Below are 21,426 nucleotides of genomic sequence, written 5' to 3' on the forward strand. Positions count from 1 at the left end.
CTAAAAACAAGAGCTTTTCTTCAAACTCGAGCTATTGATCAGAATTAACTTATTCAGCTTTAGGAGGGTTTCCTTTCCAAAAACTGTCTTGGAGCTTAAAATGCTTCAGACAGATTATGGCATCCAAATATTAGCAGTATTATTAATGATAAAGTATATACATTGTCCTGCTGTTTCAAATTTGCAGAGGAAAAGAAGTCTCCTTTTTGCAGCACTCGTTGCCGGACTTTGTACCTAAACATCTGACTACTGCATCTGAAGAAAAGCCACCAGCTGATACTGCTTTCGGCAGCTAAAGGGAAAAGAATTACTCAGTTAAAACTGAAAGTCTGTTCCAAAGTACTCACCAAACTCCTAGCAACAGTTCTTGAAGAAAGAGGGAATTCCTGAATCAGAGCTGAATATGATCCTCCCCTATTAATTCACGTTGAAGGGGTGTGGTGTAAAGCTACAAAGGCAGGATTGCAACCTGATCTTCCTAGAGTGGACTCCTGCCTGGGGATTACTCAGCTTGCCGCTGCTCTGGCGTTTTGTCGAGCACACAGGCTCGCTCTGGGTAGAAGTCAGAGATCAGCAGCAGAGGCGGGAATGTTTCCTGTTTAAAGCTCTCATCTGCCTGGAGTTTGGAGCAGCTTTCTAAACAGCACGAACTAAAATGTAATGCACCTTTAAAGAGTGAGAGACTGTAGGATAATTTATTCATTGTAGCTGGCAGGCTCTGATATAGCTCATGAGGATGCCCTACTCCTTGCCCGTTTAAGAGATGTGGTGTGACGGACTGTTGTGTTTTGTCTGTTTTTAAACGAAGCCATGCTGCTCACTCTGCCCCCAGGCTGCAGCCAGCGGTGTCTGGAGCTGTTTCCAAAGGCTGTTCTGCCTGCAGCTACAACATCCCATCTATTTAAACATCACACCAGTATGTGCTAAAACTCAAGTTCAGCGTCATTAAGAGTACCATGGCCGATGACAGGGATAGGGACCCTCAGAGACCTTGTAACTCGTGGGTGTAGAGAGACACATGTCCGGAATCTTAGTCTTGGACACACAGGATGGGAATTTCCCTGGTAAGGAATTAAACAGTAAGAGAGACAGAAATAACAACTGAAGTACAATAACTTACACAGTCAGTAGCTGTAACTCATTGTAATTATTTCTAGGCAAAGACAAACCGGTAGTTAAATCACTTTCATTGAAGGTTAAACTCATCTGTTCATCACCATCCTGAAACAGACTGGCAGTTTGTCCCATCAGTTAATGGATTAACTATCTCTGACACAAACAGAAGTGCTCCTGGTAGCTCCTTAGATCTCCTGGCTGTTGTTCCTGACTGTAAAAATATCTGTAATACTTTTCAGAACAAAGTCAGTAGTCAGCTGAGTCAACTTACTATTAACTGGGTCAATAATTAAATGGATTAACTGTCATGAAATGGACTAGAAGCACTCATGAAGTAAAGGGGCAGTTCAAATGGTGGGGTGAGGTTCTACCATGCAGTTACTAATTACCAGCTCAGATAAAGCAAGAGGCAAGCCAGCTCCAGAGGTCAGCGAAATGGAAATGGTCAGCCTGTCAAGTTGTGTCACACCACAACAAATGAAAAACATTGTGTTAAGAATTAGTATCTATCAGTGCTATCCATAAATCCATTTGAGGGTCACAAGAAAGTCCAAAACAGATGCACTAAAATTACACCATGACTTAAAGAAATGTCTGTACATTTACAATAGAAACAAAACTCACTAGATTTCAAAAAGGTACATACTTCTTCACTTTGATAATGAATCTATATGGATGAACAAAAATCTGTGGGGATAGTTTCAAACTTGCTCCACTCTACAAGCAATTTATGAACAAGTTGCTTTGTTTTTAGTCGTACTGGATGCTGAATGGTCTGAAATGGCAAGTCTGTGTAAATGTATTTCAAATCTAGGGCCTGGGCCTGGCCATAATTTCAAGAGGATTTTTTTTGTTGTTATTTTTATGAGATTTTTTAAAAATGGACACACACAAAAAAGAAATTTCATAGTTTGTGTCATAATGTATTAACATCAGTCCTTTTCTCACAAGGTCTTACTCAAGTCACTTAAAGCAATTCTGAAAGAAATAGTCCATACAGACATGAAAAAATAAAAGGGAAAAGCTACAGTTTAAAATTCATTTGTCATTTTATCATCAATTAAGGGGAGAAAAACATACAAAGAACTTTAAAGAACATACAAGAGAATGAAACCCTTATTTTAATTAAAAGTTTAACTAAGAAATCTTTGGTTAATAATAAAACAGGATGAGAGTAAAAATGCCACCATGTGCTCAAGGAACACATGCGCACAAGAACAATTCCAAGAAAACTATTTCATTTTCAGATTAGCAGTTTTGCTTTCTATTCTGTTAATGTCTCTCCAGCTCCCACATGCAGACCTCCTAATTTAGTTGCCAGGAATTAATTCAGTTGCCCTCCTAATTTAGTTTGCATTGTAACTACAACATAAAAGGCTTCAGTTGAAACTGGAATCAGACTTTGAAGATGAAAACAAAACTGATTTGAACTTTTAGTATGATCAGAGAATTCCGTTCAGATATGACCTGGCCTAGACAATCACATTAGTCTCTGCCCTGCCCTGAAGCCTGATATCTGTTTGTTGACAGAGGAAAATGTCCCTACCCCAATAGGTATCAATAAGCAGATATAGACAAAAGTACAGCTAGAGTAAACTAAAACAGAGATGCCATGAAAAAAATCCCTTGTACAATACTTGCAATACTCAATAGCTGGCTCTGAAGAGTTCAAAGCTGAGATTATTAGAATTTAGTCATCTGACAGTGCACAGAATTATTCCCAACAAATTGGGAGATCAGGGAATTAAAAAAAATGAAGGTCTGTGTAAGAGGTCAGCATCATTACAAGCCTGATGAACAGACACTGATTGAAAAGGCACAGTGCCAGCTACCCTCTGGCCAAAGAAAAAATCCCTTTACTCCATGTTGTCAATTGGGAACTCTGATCATGAAAAACTGCTTCTGGTGACAGCCCCATTTTTTCCAAGAGCCAAAACAGGAAACAATGTGCCATCCCAGAAAACCCCCTGGCCTGGAGTTCTGTCTTGACTACTGGCCTGCAGAAGGCAGGCAAGGATAACATCTGCATCTGCAAAATGCTTACAACACACAGGTTAAAAACAGCTGACTCTTCCTTGGGACAGAGCAGTGACTTCAGGCCAGGTACTCTACCCTTCTCTCCATCATGTCCTCATACTACACAGCCTACATTCCTACCACAGTGTGGGAAGCTGCTACTGGTTTTACACTGATAACATCTTTAGGGCCAGCAGGACGTCAGGGAAATGGAAGGTGAGAGCTAACAACTACCCTAACAGCTTCAGAGGACTGGGCCAGGGTCCCTGTCCTCTGCAATGTCTGTCACCAGTTTGGGTTGGTGCTCATGCTGACTGAAAGGGAGGAGGGAAACACAGTGAACTACAAATTCAGACTTTCCTATACTGTACATTTTTATTTGCAAATAGTGCATCAGTTTTAGCAGAATATATTATACTTCACCATACTCCTAAGTATACGGTGTTCAGGACTTAAAATGATGCACAAATGTCTAATCTTGTAATTGTTTTAGTGTACCAGAACAGAGATAAAGCAATAAGAAAATTATAAGTTTCGTGCATACATATATAATAAAATTAATTTTTTAAGCTCCATCATTTCTGAAGCAAGATTCACTATGTCACACAGCTGGGAAAACACAAAGGCTTGTGTAAGCTGCTCTTCACACGTGCCTCTCAGTGAGGGTGTGACATTGCTCGAGCTTAAACAACACAGACGTCTGTGATGTCTTGTTGCCCTCTAGTGACGCCACTTGATTTTCCCACTGCTTAGTTCTTCAAAATTTTCCATGGACCTGAGAACTGCCTGCCTCCTGCCTTCAACAAACTGAATCATAACTGAATACTTCTACCTGGTGCTTAAATTAGATGGGAAAGCACAGGTATTTCTGAATCCTCATAAGGAATAACGAACCCGAGAGCAAGCTGACAGGAAAAACACCACCAGCATAGCTGGCTTAGCCCAGTGAGCTTCAAGGGGGAGCTGAGATGGGGCAGTCACTGTTACCAGGCTCCCAGAGCCTCTCCCTCAGCACAGACACGAATCATCTTCCAGGGCAGGCCTGGTGCCCTTGAAGGGTTTCTGGAAGCACTGACTGTTGCTGTTTTCCCTCCCTGTACAATGGAGCACTGCAACAAACACTGACAGAGGGAACAGTCAGCTACCTATCCATGTCTGCACAGTTAGCAGCGCTTTTGTGCTGAAGTGTTAGATGAACTTAACATTAGCTGATCGTTTTGAGGCCATTGAAGTGTATGTCTGCTTTTCCAGCTAAGGGCATCTGCATGTCCACAACACACAAAACACTAACTAAGTTCTAAAAGAGGAACGTAGCCTTATTTCCTTTCAGTATGAGTTTTACAAATGGTTCTATTAGTGGTTTATACTTGTTCCATTCTTTTTATTTGGTCTCTATAGTATTTAATATTTAAATCCCAACTAAAAATGCGTGAATGGAAGTGAAAGATCCTCACTAGTGAAAGAAAGATCAGAATCCAGCAGCTGTCACTCGAAAAGCTGTCTCTCTGATGCACTCCTCTGTCCCCCCTTATTGTTTCTTCCCTGTAACTTCCTGATCTTATTTAAAAACCATATTTCAAGTGTTTTCTAAAGACTGAAACTGAAATGAACATAGCAGGTGACTATTTTTTTCTGAAAGCAGAACGTTGAGATAGTACAATAAGGCAGCTCCAAAAATTCAGGCTTTGTTTCTGTCCTCACTTCAAAGTAGTAATAGCTAAGTAACACAATAAAGCATAATATTACTAATGGAAATGTAGGAACATATTTAAAAGGCAGAATCTTCAACTCTTAACACCCAAATTTATTTTTGGGGGGGGGGGGGTTTGTCTTGGGTTTTTGTGCTTTGAAAGTCAAACCTTTAACAAGGCTGTCAAGGGTAAGTTGGGTAAGTGGACTATCCTAATGTGCTTTTTTTTTCAGGGATGAGTAGAGGAAAGGAATTGAGTGATAGATGAGATGAAAGTGATTATCAGATCAATTTCTTACTAGTTGAAAAGCTTCCCAAGCTGAACTACCCAACCTGTTTGAGAAGCAGCAAGGAATCCATTCAGCATCTGCATCTGCCTTTCTGATTTCCAAGCCCAGTGGTCTTATGTTGAGCAACTGGTTCTCTTGAAATTAAACTTATGTTTTGCCCAGCAGAAGTACAGAGGTTCTTCAGTCAACTGATGCTGCTGTTCTTTTTCCTGAAAGAAGCTGAGCTTTTAAAATTTTCCCTCCATCAAATCCAGGGCTTAAAAAGAGAAGACCCTCCTTTTATTAGGCAGACCACTTTGTCATCTTCTATCCTATAGAAACCCAGTATTAGCATGGCAGCAGAATATAACATTGCCTGTGTTGATACCAGATGAAGCAGGGGTTAAATACCCAGCATATTTAATAATCTGAATATTGTTTAGAACAAGCAGGGAGAAGCAATGTAACCCTACGGATTTAATTTTTCTTTTCTTTCCTGTATCACAATCACACTATTATCTCTTGCCAAAGGACAGATGTGACAAACTTTTGCATTTCTTGTTTCCATTTGGGTAGTTGTTTCCCTTGGAATTCTTTTAATCCATTTTTCTGTGCATTTCTTTTTGCTTATGAACTTACATAACTCATATACTTTTTTAAACTCATTAATTTCTTAAGAGTGAAAACATGGACAACTTGGAGCATGCTTTGAAGTTGAAATCCTAAAGGATTAGTTCCTATTACTACCTTTTTGAAAAGCCCAGAGATAAGCTACTTCTGTAGTACAATAACAGGAATCAAAGTACAGGACATATCACGTGACATTTTGAATAATGTGGAGATTTCAAGATTCAGATCCAATAAAAGCAAAATTGGATAACCAAGGAAGTAAGGGGTCAGGTCAGAATCCAATGCCACTCATTTTTAGAGCCAGCAGCTTTATGAAGTGTGAATTTCATTAAAAAACTTACAATGCCTTCAACCAAAACAGAATAAGGGATATCTTATGTAAAAGGACAGTAAGCATTTTGTCACCTTTCATACAAAAGGCGGGTTTCTCATTTCTTTTTGGTCTTTTTATTTCGTTAATTTGATAAAAACTGAAAGAACTTTTCATCATACAGCTGCATTTAGAGCTGAAGTAGATCATATCTGCAGCAAAATATGGTAGAAGTACTACCTACTGAATTCTGTTTCATTAAATAATAAAAAAAGGGTGTACATAGGCTCATCAAGCAAATTGCCTCACTGGACAAAACAGTTTTTTTTAAATAATATATTCCTTACTTGGCTCATCAAATGTCTAATTCTGAAACAGATCTGGGTTAATTTAACACATAATTTTTCTTGATTACCTATTCATCATGATTTTCATTCTCGTGTGGTGTTTCTGATTATCCTCTTAATGAGTCCAGTGTTGCACTAAAGACTTTGGTAAACAAGCCTCTCTTTCCATCCATGTCCTTTAGTAGTGCTCATTCCAAATGCAGACTGAGCCCAGGACTAACTGGCTTAGTCACTGGATGTCACTGTTGCAGCACTGAGAGTTTTGGTATTTTATGTGGAAACAGCAAGCAACTACACTTGTATTTTATTCCTTCGTTATTATTATTATTATTATTATTATTATTATTGGTTTGCATTCCTGCTGAGGCTGCAGTCAGTGCAAGTTTTAGTATAAGAAATATTTAGAAGCATTCAGGCCTGAGGACAATTTCTACTTTCAGGGGAAAGTATTTCATTAAACTTTTAAAACTCTTTCCATTTTAATTTAAAAGTGTGCTCTTTTTTTATTTCCACTGCTCTGATAAGAGATTTTTGTCTGAATATCTTTCTATGAATGCACAGTATACATATTTCTGCCTCTACATATATACACATAAATATATATGCACACACTAGTAGACAAGTAATATACTTATTTATGAATACATATGCACATATAACATTGATATAATATTTCTTTAATCATTCCAAAATAATTTCTGGTAGGTTCATGCAAGCTGTAAATTTAAATGATTAACTATTGCAATATCTAAAATACCTACCCAATGCTTTAACAAAACCAAGACGAAGTTCAAGAAACAACTCTATGTGTTCAGAATGTTGAAAATTGAATAATTTAGGTATGCATATAAGTAGCTTACATTATCAGAGACTTCTTACAGGGGTTTTTCCAAACCCCCTTGAAATGTATTATAGCAGCACCAAAATCATCAATTAGAAGTATAATATGACAGTATTATTTAGCTGTTTCTAACTCTTGGTTAAATGAAACAAAATGAAATTAAATTGAGTGTGCTTTTAGCTAGAAAACCACAAAACAAGCAGAACTTCCCACTCATTGGACTTTCTAGTGATTTCTCAGAAGGCTGTGAGCACACCTGTATTTTCTTTATCTTGACAAAAGAAGAATAGAGTGGAAGTTATTGTCTTTATAAAGCATATGGCTGGGAGACACTCATTACAGTTGCTCCTCCAGACTCCACTCAGGCCACCTTCTGTGTCGTTTTGGGTTTTTCAATATGCCAGCTTCTCCCAGGCTGAACCCTCCTCTGTGGTGCGGCTGGGGAAATAAATCAGGAGATGCACAAGCCATGCCATAAGGAATGGCAGCAGGAGTCCCACAATATGCTCCCAGAAAAGTATTTTAAGGGTGTGAGTAAGTGAAGGAGGTGGCAACTGAGGGCACCACCATCTGCTGCCAGTTCTGGGGAGCCTGAGCAGCCCGTGAGAGGCATTTCCCGGCAGACAGAGCTGGCCCCAGCCCCAGCTGCCACAGGGCCAGACCTGCTGCCTTCTGCTCCCCCCAGCCCCAGCATGAGTACCCTCCTGCCAGCAGTGCTTCCCAGCATCCCTGCCCCACTTGTCATTTCTGCTCCATCACCTCCTGGCTCCTCATGTCTACACCAGACCCAGAAAGGCAACCCAACGCACAAGCAGGAAACCTGTTTTCCAATCTGCTAAAAACCAAAATAAAGCATTACCAACAAGTACTGTGATAAAGACATGCACTTCCTGGGCCTGGCTGCTTCCTCCCCAACTCAGTGACTTGCAGCCTTCTGGGTGTACTTTTGGAGAGGAAAAGGCTTCTCTAGGAATCACAGAGACAGTAAAAGTCATTTGGGAAACACCACCTAGACTTTGGTTCTTTTTAGTTGCTATCCAGTTTCTAAGACAGCATCTCTAAGCAAAACAAACTTTTCAAGTGTGTTCAGAAGAAATCATTAGGCAGGTGAGCCCAGCCAGTTGTTCCTGTGACAGTTATTGCAGTGCACACGCTTACCAGGGAACAGGGGACAATTGTTTACATAGTGCTTATAACTCTCACAGTTGTCTCCCCTCTACTGAGTTCCTGCCTTCCAAAAACAATTTGTGTTTCTCAGCTGACAGAGTCCTACTCCATCTTCAGCAAAGCTTATGCTGCCTAGCAGTGAGAAAAAGATTCCTATTCTTTTAGTATTTAATACTACTTTTCTGGTACTGGAAAACAAGTAATAAATAATGAGATTAGACATGTGGAGGACGTTTAAAACACCAGACTGCACTTCAAAAAAGGCAGAAATGCTGGATTAGAACTGGGAAAAAAAAAAAAACAAACAAGCTTGTTTAAAGTCCAGCACCAGGCTGTTTCAAAACTTATCAATCAAGAGAAGACTGTGCCAAACATGTAATACTCTGTACACTGTGATACTGAAACTCATGACATGATACAAATTGTGTGTCACAGGTCCCATCAGACTGCTCCAGATGGGAAAGCCCTTTTCAAATCATTAGGCAAGAGCCACCTTAGATGACTGATATCCATCAAATTAGTCAGTGGTAACATCATTTACTCCTTTCTTCAGAAGCAAAATTACTGCAAGGAAGGTGCTGGATTCAAAACATCTCTTCCATGCAACTCTTTCACAGCAAACACACAAAACAACAAAAAACCAAAACAGATCCTTGGCAAGATTGCCTCTCCCAGGAGACAGAAAATGGAACATAATATGTTTCACAAGAGTTTTCCATTTTGGCTTGATCATTTCAAAATGAAGAGTAAACATCTGGAATGCTGACCAGGCAAAGCTACTCAAACGTGTGCCTAACTCTAAACGTGTAAGTGATAACTCTGGAATAAGGCAGTACTTTTAAAAGGAGAAGAACACAACAGGTTGCTGCAGAGAAATTCACTGATTTCTCCATTCTTGTCTCATGCATCAAGTTCAGACCTGTTGGTCTGCTCAATAACTGGGTGAATGAAGCAATTTAAACTGTATCCACAGCAGTTCTTTAACAGTAATGAATTAATGACAGCTCACCTGATTTACTCAGAGTGCTACCAGAGACCAGTCAGAAAGGAATCTGAGAAGTCTGTGGAGGACTGAGAACAATGTAATGATCCTGTTTCACTCATTAGAAAGAAATACGGTATTTAAAGGTGCTTCCTGGGTGTTAAGTACATCCTTAGTAAAGCGAATTTAACGGGACTGTTCAGAATACTTACCAAAGTTGTATTTACAACATATGGAAAACTGTGTGGCTATTATGGGGAAATCCAAACAATTATAGTAAAATCCTAGTTTGCTGAGTGGCAAATTTTTAACTGGCAAGAATCTCTCACTGCAATATTCTCATCACCTTTCCTGAATTAGCCTATTTTAATATGAAAACAGGTAGTGAAGGAGGATTTTTCATAAGGCTTGTGTGCTGTTGGTAAAAGAAGATTAAGAATTAATCTATATTTTTCTTTGATCCTCTGCAATCTATTTCTAGAACTACACAAATCTCCACTAGATTCTGGTAGAAGCTGTCAGCTTATTTGATTTCTTTCCAGCCTGGGAGATAGCAAGAGTGATATTTTTTGCTTACTTACACCACAGGGTAACAAAATTTGCTCAGAGCGAAGATGCTGCAATACACACACCCTGCTCTAATGCGCTGGATAACTCTTCTAATAGACACATACAAATTTCTTTGACAGAATAGCCCTCACAAAACCATGATTCCTGGCACTTACATTTCAAAGAAGCTTTTAATACAAGCTACTTGCAATAAATCAAACACAGAAACAGTTTCTTCTCAAAAACTAAATACAAGCTGAACACAGGTTTTTTATGATCAGAGTGCCATGTTGGACCATATTCAATTAAAAATATTTAAATATTCCCCCCAACAGATTTCATTCCTCCAATTCCATTTTAAAAATGTCTTGCTTGTTGAAGAAATAACTGGTATAGAGATACAAGATATTTGTTCATGGCGGCTTTTCATCCTATCAAGATATTCACGTATAGTTTGACCAAATTAATTTTTCCTTTAAATACTTTGTAATAATAATAGCAACACAACAACAAAAATAATAAATAGAACCAGCATCTTACTTTGACACTACATGCAAAAGAAAGCATGTTACTAACAGATTGATTCAAGTATTTCAAACTTCAAATATTTTGAGGGACAGCTATGATAGATAGGTCCATCATTCCCTCCCGTCCTGCAGTTCTGGAATACACTAGCACAGATTTCAGCCAGGAATGAAAACTAAGAGAAGAGCTATATATGCAGAAAGACAGATTGTGATTTCAGAAGGCTCTGTTCATTCAGTTTTTCCTTCCAGTGTTATTTTACAGTGAGCTGTAATAGTGTGCAGAGTATTTGCTACTTGGTCAGGACAGAGAATGCCGAGTTTTGAGGGTAAATCATTTCAGAAGTGTGACAAATGGCAAACTTCTCTCTTATTTTTTTCCCTTACTGCTGAACTGACAAAAATAGTTAGAAGTGTGGAAGCTTTGTAAGTGAGAGAGGCTTGAATAGATTACAGACCCAGACTAGGGTTGGAATTTCTCATACACCAAAATGCAAGAAGAAAATGAAGTTTTTCAGGATCTGTTCCACAGATATGAAGTGATATGTATAAAGGCAAAAGTATTTTTAAATTTCAAGATGTTTCTTCATTTCTGTTACTGTAGTGCAGGAAACAGAAGACGGGACCAATCAAAACAAGAAAGCAAAGTTGAGTGTTTTTCAGTTATCAGTTGCTCATGAGGAAAAAAAAAAAAAAATAACACATTCACGACAACATATGCTATTATAATTAACCATTTTCAACATAGGCATCTTGGACTTTACTAAACAATTTTCTTTCTTACACAATGACCATTGGTTGAATTAGTGGTATTGATCAGGATGCAAATTTGGGCTTTTTTGGTTGGGCTTGTATGGTTGGGTTTGCTTTTTTTCACATTATGTCAACATTTTAATGAAGAACACAGACATTATCACTGTTTTGTTCCAGCTAAAACAGAAAGATGTTACAGGTTTCTGAATTGTGCTTTTTGGATACAAACTGTAAGCAGGTGGACAAGCGAGCTGGAAAGCAGAAGGAAAAGAAAAAAACATAAAGTTTTAATTGCTCAAAACAAGAGACACTTATTTAAAGATGAATCCCTGCAGAGGTTTTGTAAGTATTTTTGGTAAAATAAAGATATTCATGCTAACATAGATTTTCCCTCAGTAAAGAGAAATTTTCCTGAAACCAAAGTGCTTTTTGCTAAACATAGATGATTTACATCATTAAAAGAAGGTCCTTTGGTTTTTAAAGAGAATACTCACTTTTCTGACCAAAATATCATTCTCAACTATCAATGCTTTTCTCACAAGAGACAGCAGAAAATTTCAACCCAAATATCTGTGTGAATAATGAGCTACCAGTTCTTTCTGCATATGACATTAAGGAGCACTGATTAATCAATTACGCAATCTGTTGTCAAGACCTGTCGTGGCTCTAAGGCATAGCAAGGCTCATGTACTTAAAACACCAAACGTGAGAAGGGTTTCTTGGTGATTTATTACTTCTCTTCGGTGAAAAGGACTAAACTTCACCATATTCCATTTGATAATTCTTACTACTGTTCAAGAGGGAAGATGGCATTTCTTCCTTCATTGTTGCCAACTACTCTTCCTGCCTGTGAAATCCAGGAAAGTACCTTCAGCTCTGCAATAACCAGCAGGGTTGTGCACAGCACACCAAGCCTGGAGCTGTCCCCCCAGCTCACAGATGGACCTTTATGCTTTTTGCCAATGCCTGCAACGTGTCTGCAAAGAACCCATTTAATTTTTTGTTTCAAAATGGACTTGAAAGCAGACTGTCTGCTCGGTGCAGCTTTATCAGTAGGTGAGAAAACCCTGTCCTGCTACAATATTCGCATCTGAGGTTAAACAGTTCAATATGTTACTGGATGAACATAGGATTTGTGATTTGTTTACCCACTGTATGATATATGAAGATTTTTTTGTTCACATACTTGGAATTTCTAAAATATAAGGATTCAAACAAAAAAACTAAAGCCAAAAACAAACCCACAGAAAAAAACCCCAACAAATAAAAACCCCAAAACACCAACTGCCAACTGTTTTTCCCACTTGCAGGTGATACAGCAAATATTCTCTATATGTGGTACCAAGCAATGGCTGTGGGGAAAAAAGTCAATCCTCCACAGAGTATATTTTTGTATAGTAAAACTACACACATTCTCTGGTATTACAGTGGCTACTTGTGAGAACATCTCTTCTCCTCCAAAACAAGCAGACTGTTTAAAGTGGAAAGCTGAATAATTACCACCTCACAGCTGGAGATACTCCAGCATCCTCTGGCACATCTGCAAGTGTTTGGCACTGGCAGATTTTGGAAGTCCACTGCTCAGAAAAGCAGCTTAACCACTAGAGGGTGAGGAAGCATTCCGAAGGGTTCAGCTGTGTCACTGCATGGCCACGATATGATGCATCACAGTTTTGTAGCACTTGCTCATTACTTTCCATTTTTTCCTCTGCATATCCTATATCTTCTCAGAATTACACATATTAATTAAATTACAGAGGTGTTTCAGTAAACTGGACCATACAAAACCTGTGAGGTACAAGCTCTTTGTAGATAGGGGGTTCCTATTTACATTATTTAAGCAAATCTATGAGTTATTTACTACTGAGTATGCAGAAGTTCTAGCCAGGATTTAGAACACATTTTTTTTTTTTCTGGCATGACACAAATAACATAACCTGATGAGAAACTATGCTATACTTACTACTGTTGGTATAAGCTTTAAGGCCTTGAAAACAGAACCAGTAGAAAACAAAAACCAGAACCTGAAAACTGGGTATCTTAGCACACCTCAGTAGTAAATAACTCACAGATTTTCTCTGCTTGGAGTTCTGGAGAACACAAAAATACACTGATTACTTTAAAAAGCTTCCTAGGGGAACTTCTGTATCTCTTTAGAAATATGACAGTTACTCCTTTGGTCAATATCACCGGAAAATGATATAAAAATTCATCTCTCAGTCCTAAATTTGTCTCTACATTGTTATTAAAGTCATTGCAATACAATTAATGCTTTCTACACAGAGCAGTTTCCTATCTGAACAAATGCTTCTGATTATAAAGACTTTATCTTTGGAATTAGCCACAGGAAACATGTAGTATATCATGACTAATTAAAAAACTATGCCAAATTACAATTCGTGGCTCTTTAAAGCACACACGAGTCCCCCCCTGGAACATCCACTAGGTCTTCCGTTCAATCACTGAAATCTCTTCAAAAGAAGAAAATTATTTATTAGTCTAACAGTAGTGAATTCTACTGTACAGAATTAAAGAGGTTTTTTTCCAGCATATTTTTAGTCAAATTTTTCTTCCAAAATCGTGATTTAAATCCAAGACAACAGAAAGGAAATTCCAAATGAATGGTGCAGCTAAGGGAGATACAATCCATTTTTGTCTTGCAGGATCAATCCACAGGTCACCTCTCTATTTGCCTGCACATCTTGTAGCTGACAAAGGCTTTATTGTTTCAATTAAAGAGAGAAGCATCTTAGTAGAATGACCTTTTTTCTAACAGTTCCTGCCCATAGTTTTGGATCTAAAGGAGATGAGGAAATAAATACCTGAATGAAGGAATCTTTTTTATTTTGCATGAGGTGCTCTGCTCATCCACAGCTGCTGCATTAAAAGCAGAAAACCCACCCCAAAATGTATGGCATAACCTATTTTCTTAGGATAAACAAGCTTAAAAATTTCAATCGATTTTCTACAAAACAAGGTCAATGATGGCCTGAATTCCTACCATTTCTAACTCACTACTGAAAAGTAAGAAGAGGGAATCAAGGAATAAGTTTTCCTAGTTGCTAAGTGCTCGACCTCTTCCTGCCCAGTCACTGTAATTTTTGTCTAGTTTTTGTTTATTTGTTCAGGTTTCTAAGTCTGAGTTATAGCCATAGAAGTTCTTTGTCTGGAGGTAAGTCAGGTTATACACTGAGTAACCTTCCAGGCAAGACACATCTTTGCATACAATCTTAGCAAAAAGAGATACTGTAACTGAAAAAAAAGGTCTGCAGCAGTCTGTTTTAAGAAGCAACAGATGAAGTGTACAAGTTAATTAGAATCCATTTTCATTTCTTGATGTTGCTTATTTGAGCTGTTTAAGCGTGCCATGCTTCCAGGGATAATGCAGCAGTTTTCAGAAACTATGTATCAATTTAGGACTTTTGAATACCAGACCTAATTAAGACTAAGTTCTTCAAGATACAGTTATTTAACAACCCATAGAACAAGTTATCCTATCTGTTAATACTGTATAAAGTTTTATAAGACAAAATAAACCAGAGAGAGAAAATAGGAAAAGAAAATAACCACTGATAAGAGGGTAAGTAGAAATTATAGCCTCTGGAGAATTAAGAAGTTAACCCTTCAAGCATTATCTGCTGCTATGAAAGTACAGAACAGACCTATTTCACATGAACAGGATTTGAAAGTAAGAATTGTACTACAGGCTGTCAGTGTGAAACATGCAACTAGTAGTCATTAGTAAGCAATTTTATTCATAGACAAAATGTGATGTAAATGGAGCTAAGCCTAAAGCAAGGAAGCTCAGCTCTGTTGCTGTGCAGAGGGTGAGCCTTTGCACTGCTTTCAGCATCCTTGATTAGAAACACTAATTTGATGGCTGAGGAGTGAAGTCACTTTTGAGCCCCACAGCTCTCAAGCCAAGTAAAAAGGAGGCTCACAGTGATACAGCTCTGGACAACTGCAGCAGATCTTCACGAAATTTTCTATTTCATTGCAATAGTATGTTGTTCATTTCCACAAGCCCCCCAAGGTTATAAAATACACATTCTCTTCCAGAAACATGGAGCAGAGAAGCAGGGCCACTTTCCCCAACTGGCTTTTCTTACAAAGCATGTTTTGAACAATGTGCTCACATTGCTGGCTGGTTGTCAAGAGCCACATTCTTTACACACAACCACTCTTTTAAAAGAGTATTTCTTTAAGTCGTTGCTGGATCCTTTACATAATGTAAGTAAAAATACTGGGAACTTCAGTAGACACCACGTTTATGAAGCAAAGTCTCTCTGATTCTTGCTTGTCACCATTAACGAGAGCAAACTCCTCTAATGAGTGCTGTAGCAGCTTTGTTGGCTGAAAACCAGTTTACATATTTTAAGATCAGAGAGAAGTATGTTTTAATTGTTATGCATTTCATTATAGATAATGAGTCCCAGTGACCATCAAACAGTGATTATAGAAACACCATTGCTTGCTGTGATCTAAGAAAGGGCAGACACTGACAAATCCTGCTGAAATACTGTTCAAGATCACTGATAGAGTGTGGTATCTTAGATAGTTTATGGCTCCTGAAGGGCCAAAGCCATGAGGAGTTCTACAACAGAAGTATCATTTTTCAAACCTTATTCATGCCAAGGCATTAAACCAGGAGCAGAACAGAATACTTCCTGCCCAAGGCTCCAACATTCCTCTTCCTCAATTTTGGACTGCCGTACAAGGTTTATAACCTCGGTCTGATCCCACACAGGCTCCTCACTGGGACCTTTCCTACTCCACCCACAGCAACATCTGGTCTTGACTAGGCACTAGAGAGTTGAGGAAAAGGAGTACTTCTGGTTTGAGCTGCAAGATTGCGGACTCTTTCTGAAGAATAACATCTTTTTAAACTGTTCTTGTGCTGGAGAGATCACTTAACTTCCCATTGTCACTGTATTCATCTATTAAAAATCAATAAATAAAGCCACAACAAGCAAGGGCTGCTAATTCCTCTTTTATATTTTTAATGTTATGTTTCTTCCTTTCTCCACTGTCTCTTCAATACCTTTCCAATCCAAAAGATTGTATAGCAATATTTACAGCAGAATTTTTTGTCCAAAGACAAATATGAAGCACAATACAAGAACACTATCTGTACAACCCTAAAGATATCTGCAGAAACAAATGGTCTCTATGTTATATAAAGCTGCAGGAACAGCTATTATAACTAAATATCATTTACTACAAAACACAAAGTTCTGCCAGTGAAGTTTCCTCATCTCATCTGGCATCAATCTTGTTCTATGTCATAAAAGGGACAATTTCCCTTTCCACTGACTATAGTGCTTGACTAGGAAGAGCAAACCCTTCTGTCCTCTTCTTTGTAACCATTAAAGACAGAGAATTTAAAAGTCTGTTTATATAATCTTCCCCACGGTTTCTAATAAAATGCACAATACACTGAAATAAGCTGCATGCTTGAATTGGTGCCAGTGGAAAGCCAATCCCTGTTACAGATTTAATTTCCAAATGGATCATACAGTACATTTAACTGGTTTGACTAAAGCTCATCAACAGGTAACACCAACTCTCCCTAAGAGACAAGGAGAGTGTAGCACTATCATTTAACTATAGTCTGAAAGTCAACTTTAAGTCAATACAGCAAGAAAACACTTGGGCAACAGTAACTCAGATTCTTTGAGGGCAGTGGGAGGGTTTTGCATTTGACCATGGTAATTCTGACTGTCAAGTCAGTAATTTTCCATTAAAATGCCAAAATCACCAAAATTAAAGCACCCAAAGTCTGAACAAATACAGAATTTATGTCTTAGAGATAAAAACAAGTCTGTAATTGAACCTGGAATATTTGGAACCGGAATAAAGGTAGTTCTTCAGGAAATGCAAAGCCTGTCAGAAACCAAGACAACATCTTCCAGCTCACATCGACAGAATGAACTATTTGGATAGCATGCTTTTTATCCTTATTATCTTACAGAGGCCAGCTGAAAAGTTCCTGGTTGCAGTTTTAACCTGTTTCAGTTTGTGTGTCTGCAATGTAATATTCATACTAAAATGTAACCCATGATGGTAACTTCAGGGTTTACCTACACTGTCACTGGAACTTGGACATTAACTCCAGAGAAAAAAGTGACGCTTTTATTTTCTCCATGGCATCTCACTGTAGGAAGACCACCTTTAATTCTGGAAAAACAGCCAGTGATTAAAATGTAGACCAAATATTACAAGCTCATTTTGAAAAGAACATTTACACAAACTTTCTGAATTCTAACCTACAAACACACAAATCATTACACATATATTTTACACATTATGTGAATCTCTACTTATGATTCACAAGTAAGTTATAAAAAAAAAGTTACAGACTATAATTCTTTGGTACAGACTATGATTTCTCTGGTACTCTATGCTTAGACAGGAATATGACATCATCTAAATGTATAATTTTGTCTACTATATGCTACTTTTATAGATATTATTTTTAAAGTTCAAAACAAAAGAAAGCAACTAAAATATTTTAGAAGTATTTCTTTAAAATGTATTTGAGTTACTTTTTTCATTTTTGGTCAGACAAATTAACAGGAAGATTCTACTTTAATACCTCTCATAATTTCGCAACAGTACAAAATGACCTAAGCATGGATAGGAAAAATTAAATTTTGAAAACAAAAGTTATAATTCTAACCTCTGAAACGAGAAGCTCCAGCAGAGATGCTCAATACCCTGAGAACATATTTTGTGCCTCACCCACCTCTTCCAGCCTGAAAGGAAGGAAGGACAGTCCTAATCCTAGGAAGCAACTGCGAGTGTGACAGGAAGAGCACTGAAGGCTGCAAATTAAAGGAGCTGACTTTTTCTTAGAACTCTCTAGTATTGAGCAAAATCTTTGATTTAAAGACTTGAGATAACAAAGATAGCCCAGTGCAATTATACAAGCACCCCGGTACCCGATTATCCTCACCACATGCATCTTATTCCTTAAAAGAATATGCTGCTCTTGATTCCCAAAACAGGGTTTCCTTGTTATAAAGGCAGCTATCAGCAATTTACTCCCAAGCTATTGTAGGAGCACAAAGACAACAACATTTTACTTGTTATTAGAATTCAAATAATTTCATTTCTCATTTATATTCACTCATTTCCTCTCCAGCCAATATCCAGTTACTAATTAACTTTGCCAGGAGTGAGGGCCACTATCTAAAGCCTAATAATATTTCAAATCAATCTACCAAATATACATCACAGAGCCAGACAAGTGTACTTACTACAAAATAGTGTAACTATGCCATTTTTCTGCATTTTCTATACGTGCTAAAGTAAAAATCCCTCAAAGGCCAGCTGCTCAATCAGCAGTACCACTTGAAGTAGGAATTTTGGACTAACTCAATTTAATGCAGTACCAAATAATGTCCCCTGAATGGCTACTCTGTGATAGAGTTAATTGGCAAAATGCTGCTGACATCCCACACAATTAAACAGAATAATTTTTTAATTTCACCTGGATTGGAATGAGATATAGAGTTATTAAGCAGTTCAGCAAAAGGAAGACAGAAATGTATTCATGTCTTTTGCAACTTTCACTTTGGCACAGATTTCATAGAAGCAAAAAAAAGGAAATGTATAAAGATCAAAACTCTGTAGTGATTATAGATTTGCCGGTACTAATCTGAAGTTATAAAACTGCTATATGATAAAATGCTATATTCTATAAACATTCTTATTTTGATTTCAGCTACTGCAGTATGTTTTAATGCAAATACAGTTAAAGGGCTTACTGCAAAAAGAAATAAAGCTTTTAAAAGAATTTAGAAGAAGAAATATGAAAGAAACTTGCACATTCCTTGTGCATCGAGAAGAAAGCTTTGTACAGTTGCCCTGCACTGTAATCTTATTAATGTTTTTCTTTATAAAAAATAGAATCTTTCTCAAACTTCTCTCCTGCAAGGCTATTAAACCATGTCTATATACAGATTAACAACCACCTAAAATGTTGTGTATGGATTTGGGAAGTAAGACATCCTTTAAATGTGGGTGGGCTGTACAAATAGTGATAATTTACCATGAAACAGTTTTCAATCACAAAAAGTCAATCCAATAAAACACAATTTTCCTTGGGAATATACCAATGGAAAGCTACAATCAAATCTATGCAGAAAGCCAAAACCTGAAGACATTTGCCAAAAGTATCAGTATCATTTAGGGCTAGTTGCTTAAAAGATAAAATGATCTCAGTCAGGTACTCTTCTTGCTAGTCTCCTTTTCATTTGCCTTTTTTATTCTGTGACTTATAAAACTAACACTAGCAGCAATATGAGAAGTCTGGACTCTCACCCGCCACAGCAGAATAAAATTCTTAAACTGTTTAAAAAAATGAAAAATCATTTAATACTAAACTCATCTCAGTAGTTAGATGAAAAACTGCAAACTGTTATTGCTTATACAACAAAGAAGATTCCTTCTTTCAAGCCTTCTTATGGACTTGTACTTCAGCTCCAGAAAATAGTGACTTATCCAGAGTTCCAAGTGTGTTCTCCAGTTAGGTAGTTTATTTTTTCAAAGGATGATTTGTCTACAGCAACAAACAATCTTTGCTCTCTGGCACAGGCCATACTTATTACATAAAGCTGTAACAGGAGAAAGTGTATCAAGTACTTGAGGGTTTATCTTTCTTCAACATTATGTGATGATATTACTAAAACCATGTGAGACATTTTCAGTATTTCAGGCTTTTTTTACATTTATGTTTCTAGCATTAGATAATGATCAGGCTTTAAAAGTCACTGGGAGTTGTATCAAAGCTGCTGAAAATCAGATGTACTTTTGCCTCCCTCTCTGCCTGAATTTACTGTTAGGACTTGAAAATGTAGAAATCCAGGTACGACTACAGAGATGAAAATGAATATTATCAAAGCAGATGAAGTCAGCAGGACAAATATCTCTTGGCCATCTTTTGGTGAAAGACTGGCATGGGTTACAAGCAACAGAGTCACACTACGTGACAAAGATGATGAGATACTTAATAGCAAAAAAAAATGAACAGGACTCTTAAGCAAACTGAGATGGAAGCTGAATGAGTGCACATCTCTAAAGGGTTAATAACCACTTTGCAATGAAATTGTCCTTTTACATCCTGACTGCCTTGGCCTAAGGCTAGGGTAGGAAAAGGGAAAAAATGTCATTCTAAGACTGGAGAAGAATGGGAATTGCCACAGAAAGTGCAGTGCAGCAAACTCCTGTCCCCACTGGGCAGGTGTCTGACATGGACAGACAATGATTGTTGTCAGGAATGGAGCAGAGTTAGTGTGACTATGGAATGGGGACAGCAAAACATGAGACAAGTTGCCTTCTGCAGCTGGAGGCTGGTTCACATCATTGATTTCCCTCCCTTCAGCTCAAGCTGGCAGTTTCTGCCACAGCATTCTACATTTGCCTGGTACGTTTTTGTGCCCTTACTTTTAACACAATCTCCACAACTCATGTGATCTGAGTTTCTCCTGCTGGACAAGACAATGTTGAGAACATTTCTAAAACTAATGCAGCTACTGCTTCTGCTCAGTGTGAAGCCAGCTGTGCTACAGACCTTCCTGTTCTGATACACATATGGATTAGGAGGACCAAAATTGCTGCCTTGTCAGCAGCACCTCTGCCTGCAATGTGACTTCTGTAGGTAATGCCTTAACCAGACACAGAGTGCATTGTGGTCAATACACTTCTCTGCCTTTTTGAGAAAAAACAAAATTGTTTGCTCTTACTGACCTTAGTAACTTTTATAACCTTGTTTTACTTGGAAATAAAATTTGTTTGTCATCCTTTTATCTCTGAGGGTGTATTTACAGCTTTCTCTGACATGAAACAGCAAAGGAAAATGCTCTAGTGACTCTCTAAATCACACTCATTCAATATGCTTTTGCTCTGCTCTTTGTTATTTCTGTCTAAACTGAATCAACTTATCTTTCTGATCTCTTTCTTTAGGGAAATCCTTTCTTCTTTAATCTTATTGATTTCCCTCTTGTACCCTATCTGATTGACAGTAGGTTAACTGGGCATTGTATTTAAGGCAGCACATGCCTTTAATGAAAGTACAGTGCAAACATCATAACTTAATTCCATGACATCCTTTCATCATTGCAATATAAAATAATTGCATCTGGTCATCTATTTTCTTGATAACATCTTAGAACTTGTCATCAGTGTTTTGCCACAACTACCATTTCCTTCTACCTTATTTTCACACAAAG

At 37.8% G+C, this 21,426-nt stretch overlaps 1 protein-coding gene across 6 annotated transcripts in view; it reads right to left on the bottom strand.

Moving 5' to 3' along the window:
* Positions 1-21,426, bottom strand: part of TFPI (tissue factor pathway inhibitor) — a 176,413-nt gene that overhangs the window by 34,114 nt on the left and 120,873 nt on the right. For 3 of the 6 annotated variants that reach the window (XM_032114113.1, XM_032114112.1, XM_032114114.1), the window contains exon 1: positions 348-733. The exons of 1 other annotated variant lie outside the window; for it this stretch is intronic. The gene's annotated coding sequence lies outside the window, so the exon portion shown is untranslated. Of the gene's footprint in view, positions 1-347; positions 737-21,426 lie in introns of those variants that run through there. 2 more of the 6 variants (XM_032114117.1, XM_032114118.1) reach the window with 2 other exon arrangements.

This window comes from Corvus moneduloides, chromosome 7, assembly GCF_009650955.1.
Source record: "Corvus moneduloides isolate bCorMon1 chromosome 7, bCorMon1.pri, whole genome shotgun sequence".
NCBI classification, from domain to species: Eukaryota; Metazoa; Chordata; class Aves; order Passeriformes; family Corvidae; genus Corvus; species Corvus moneduloides.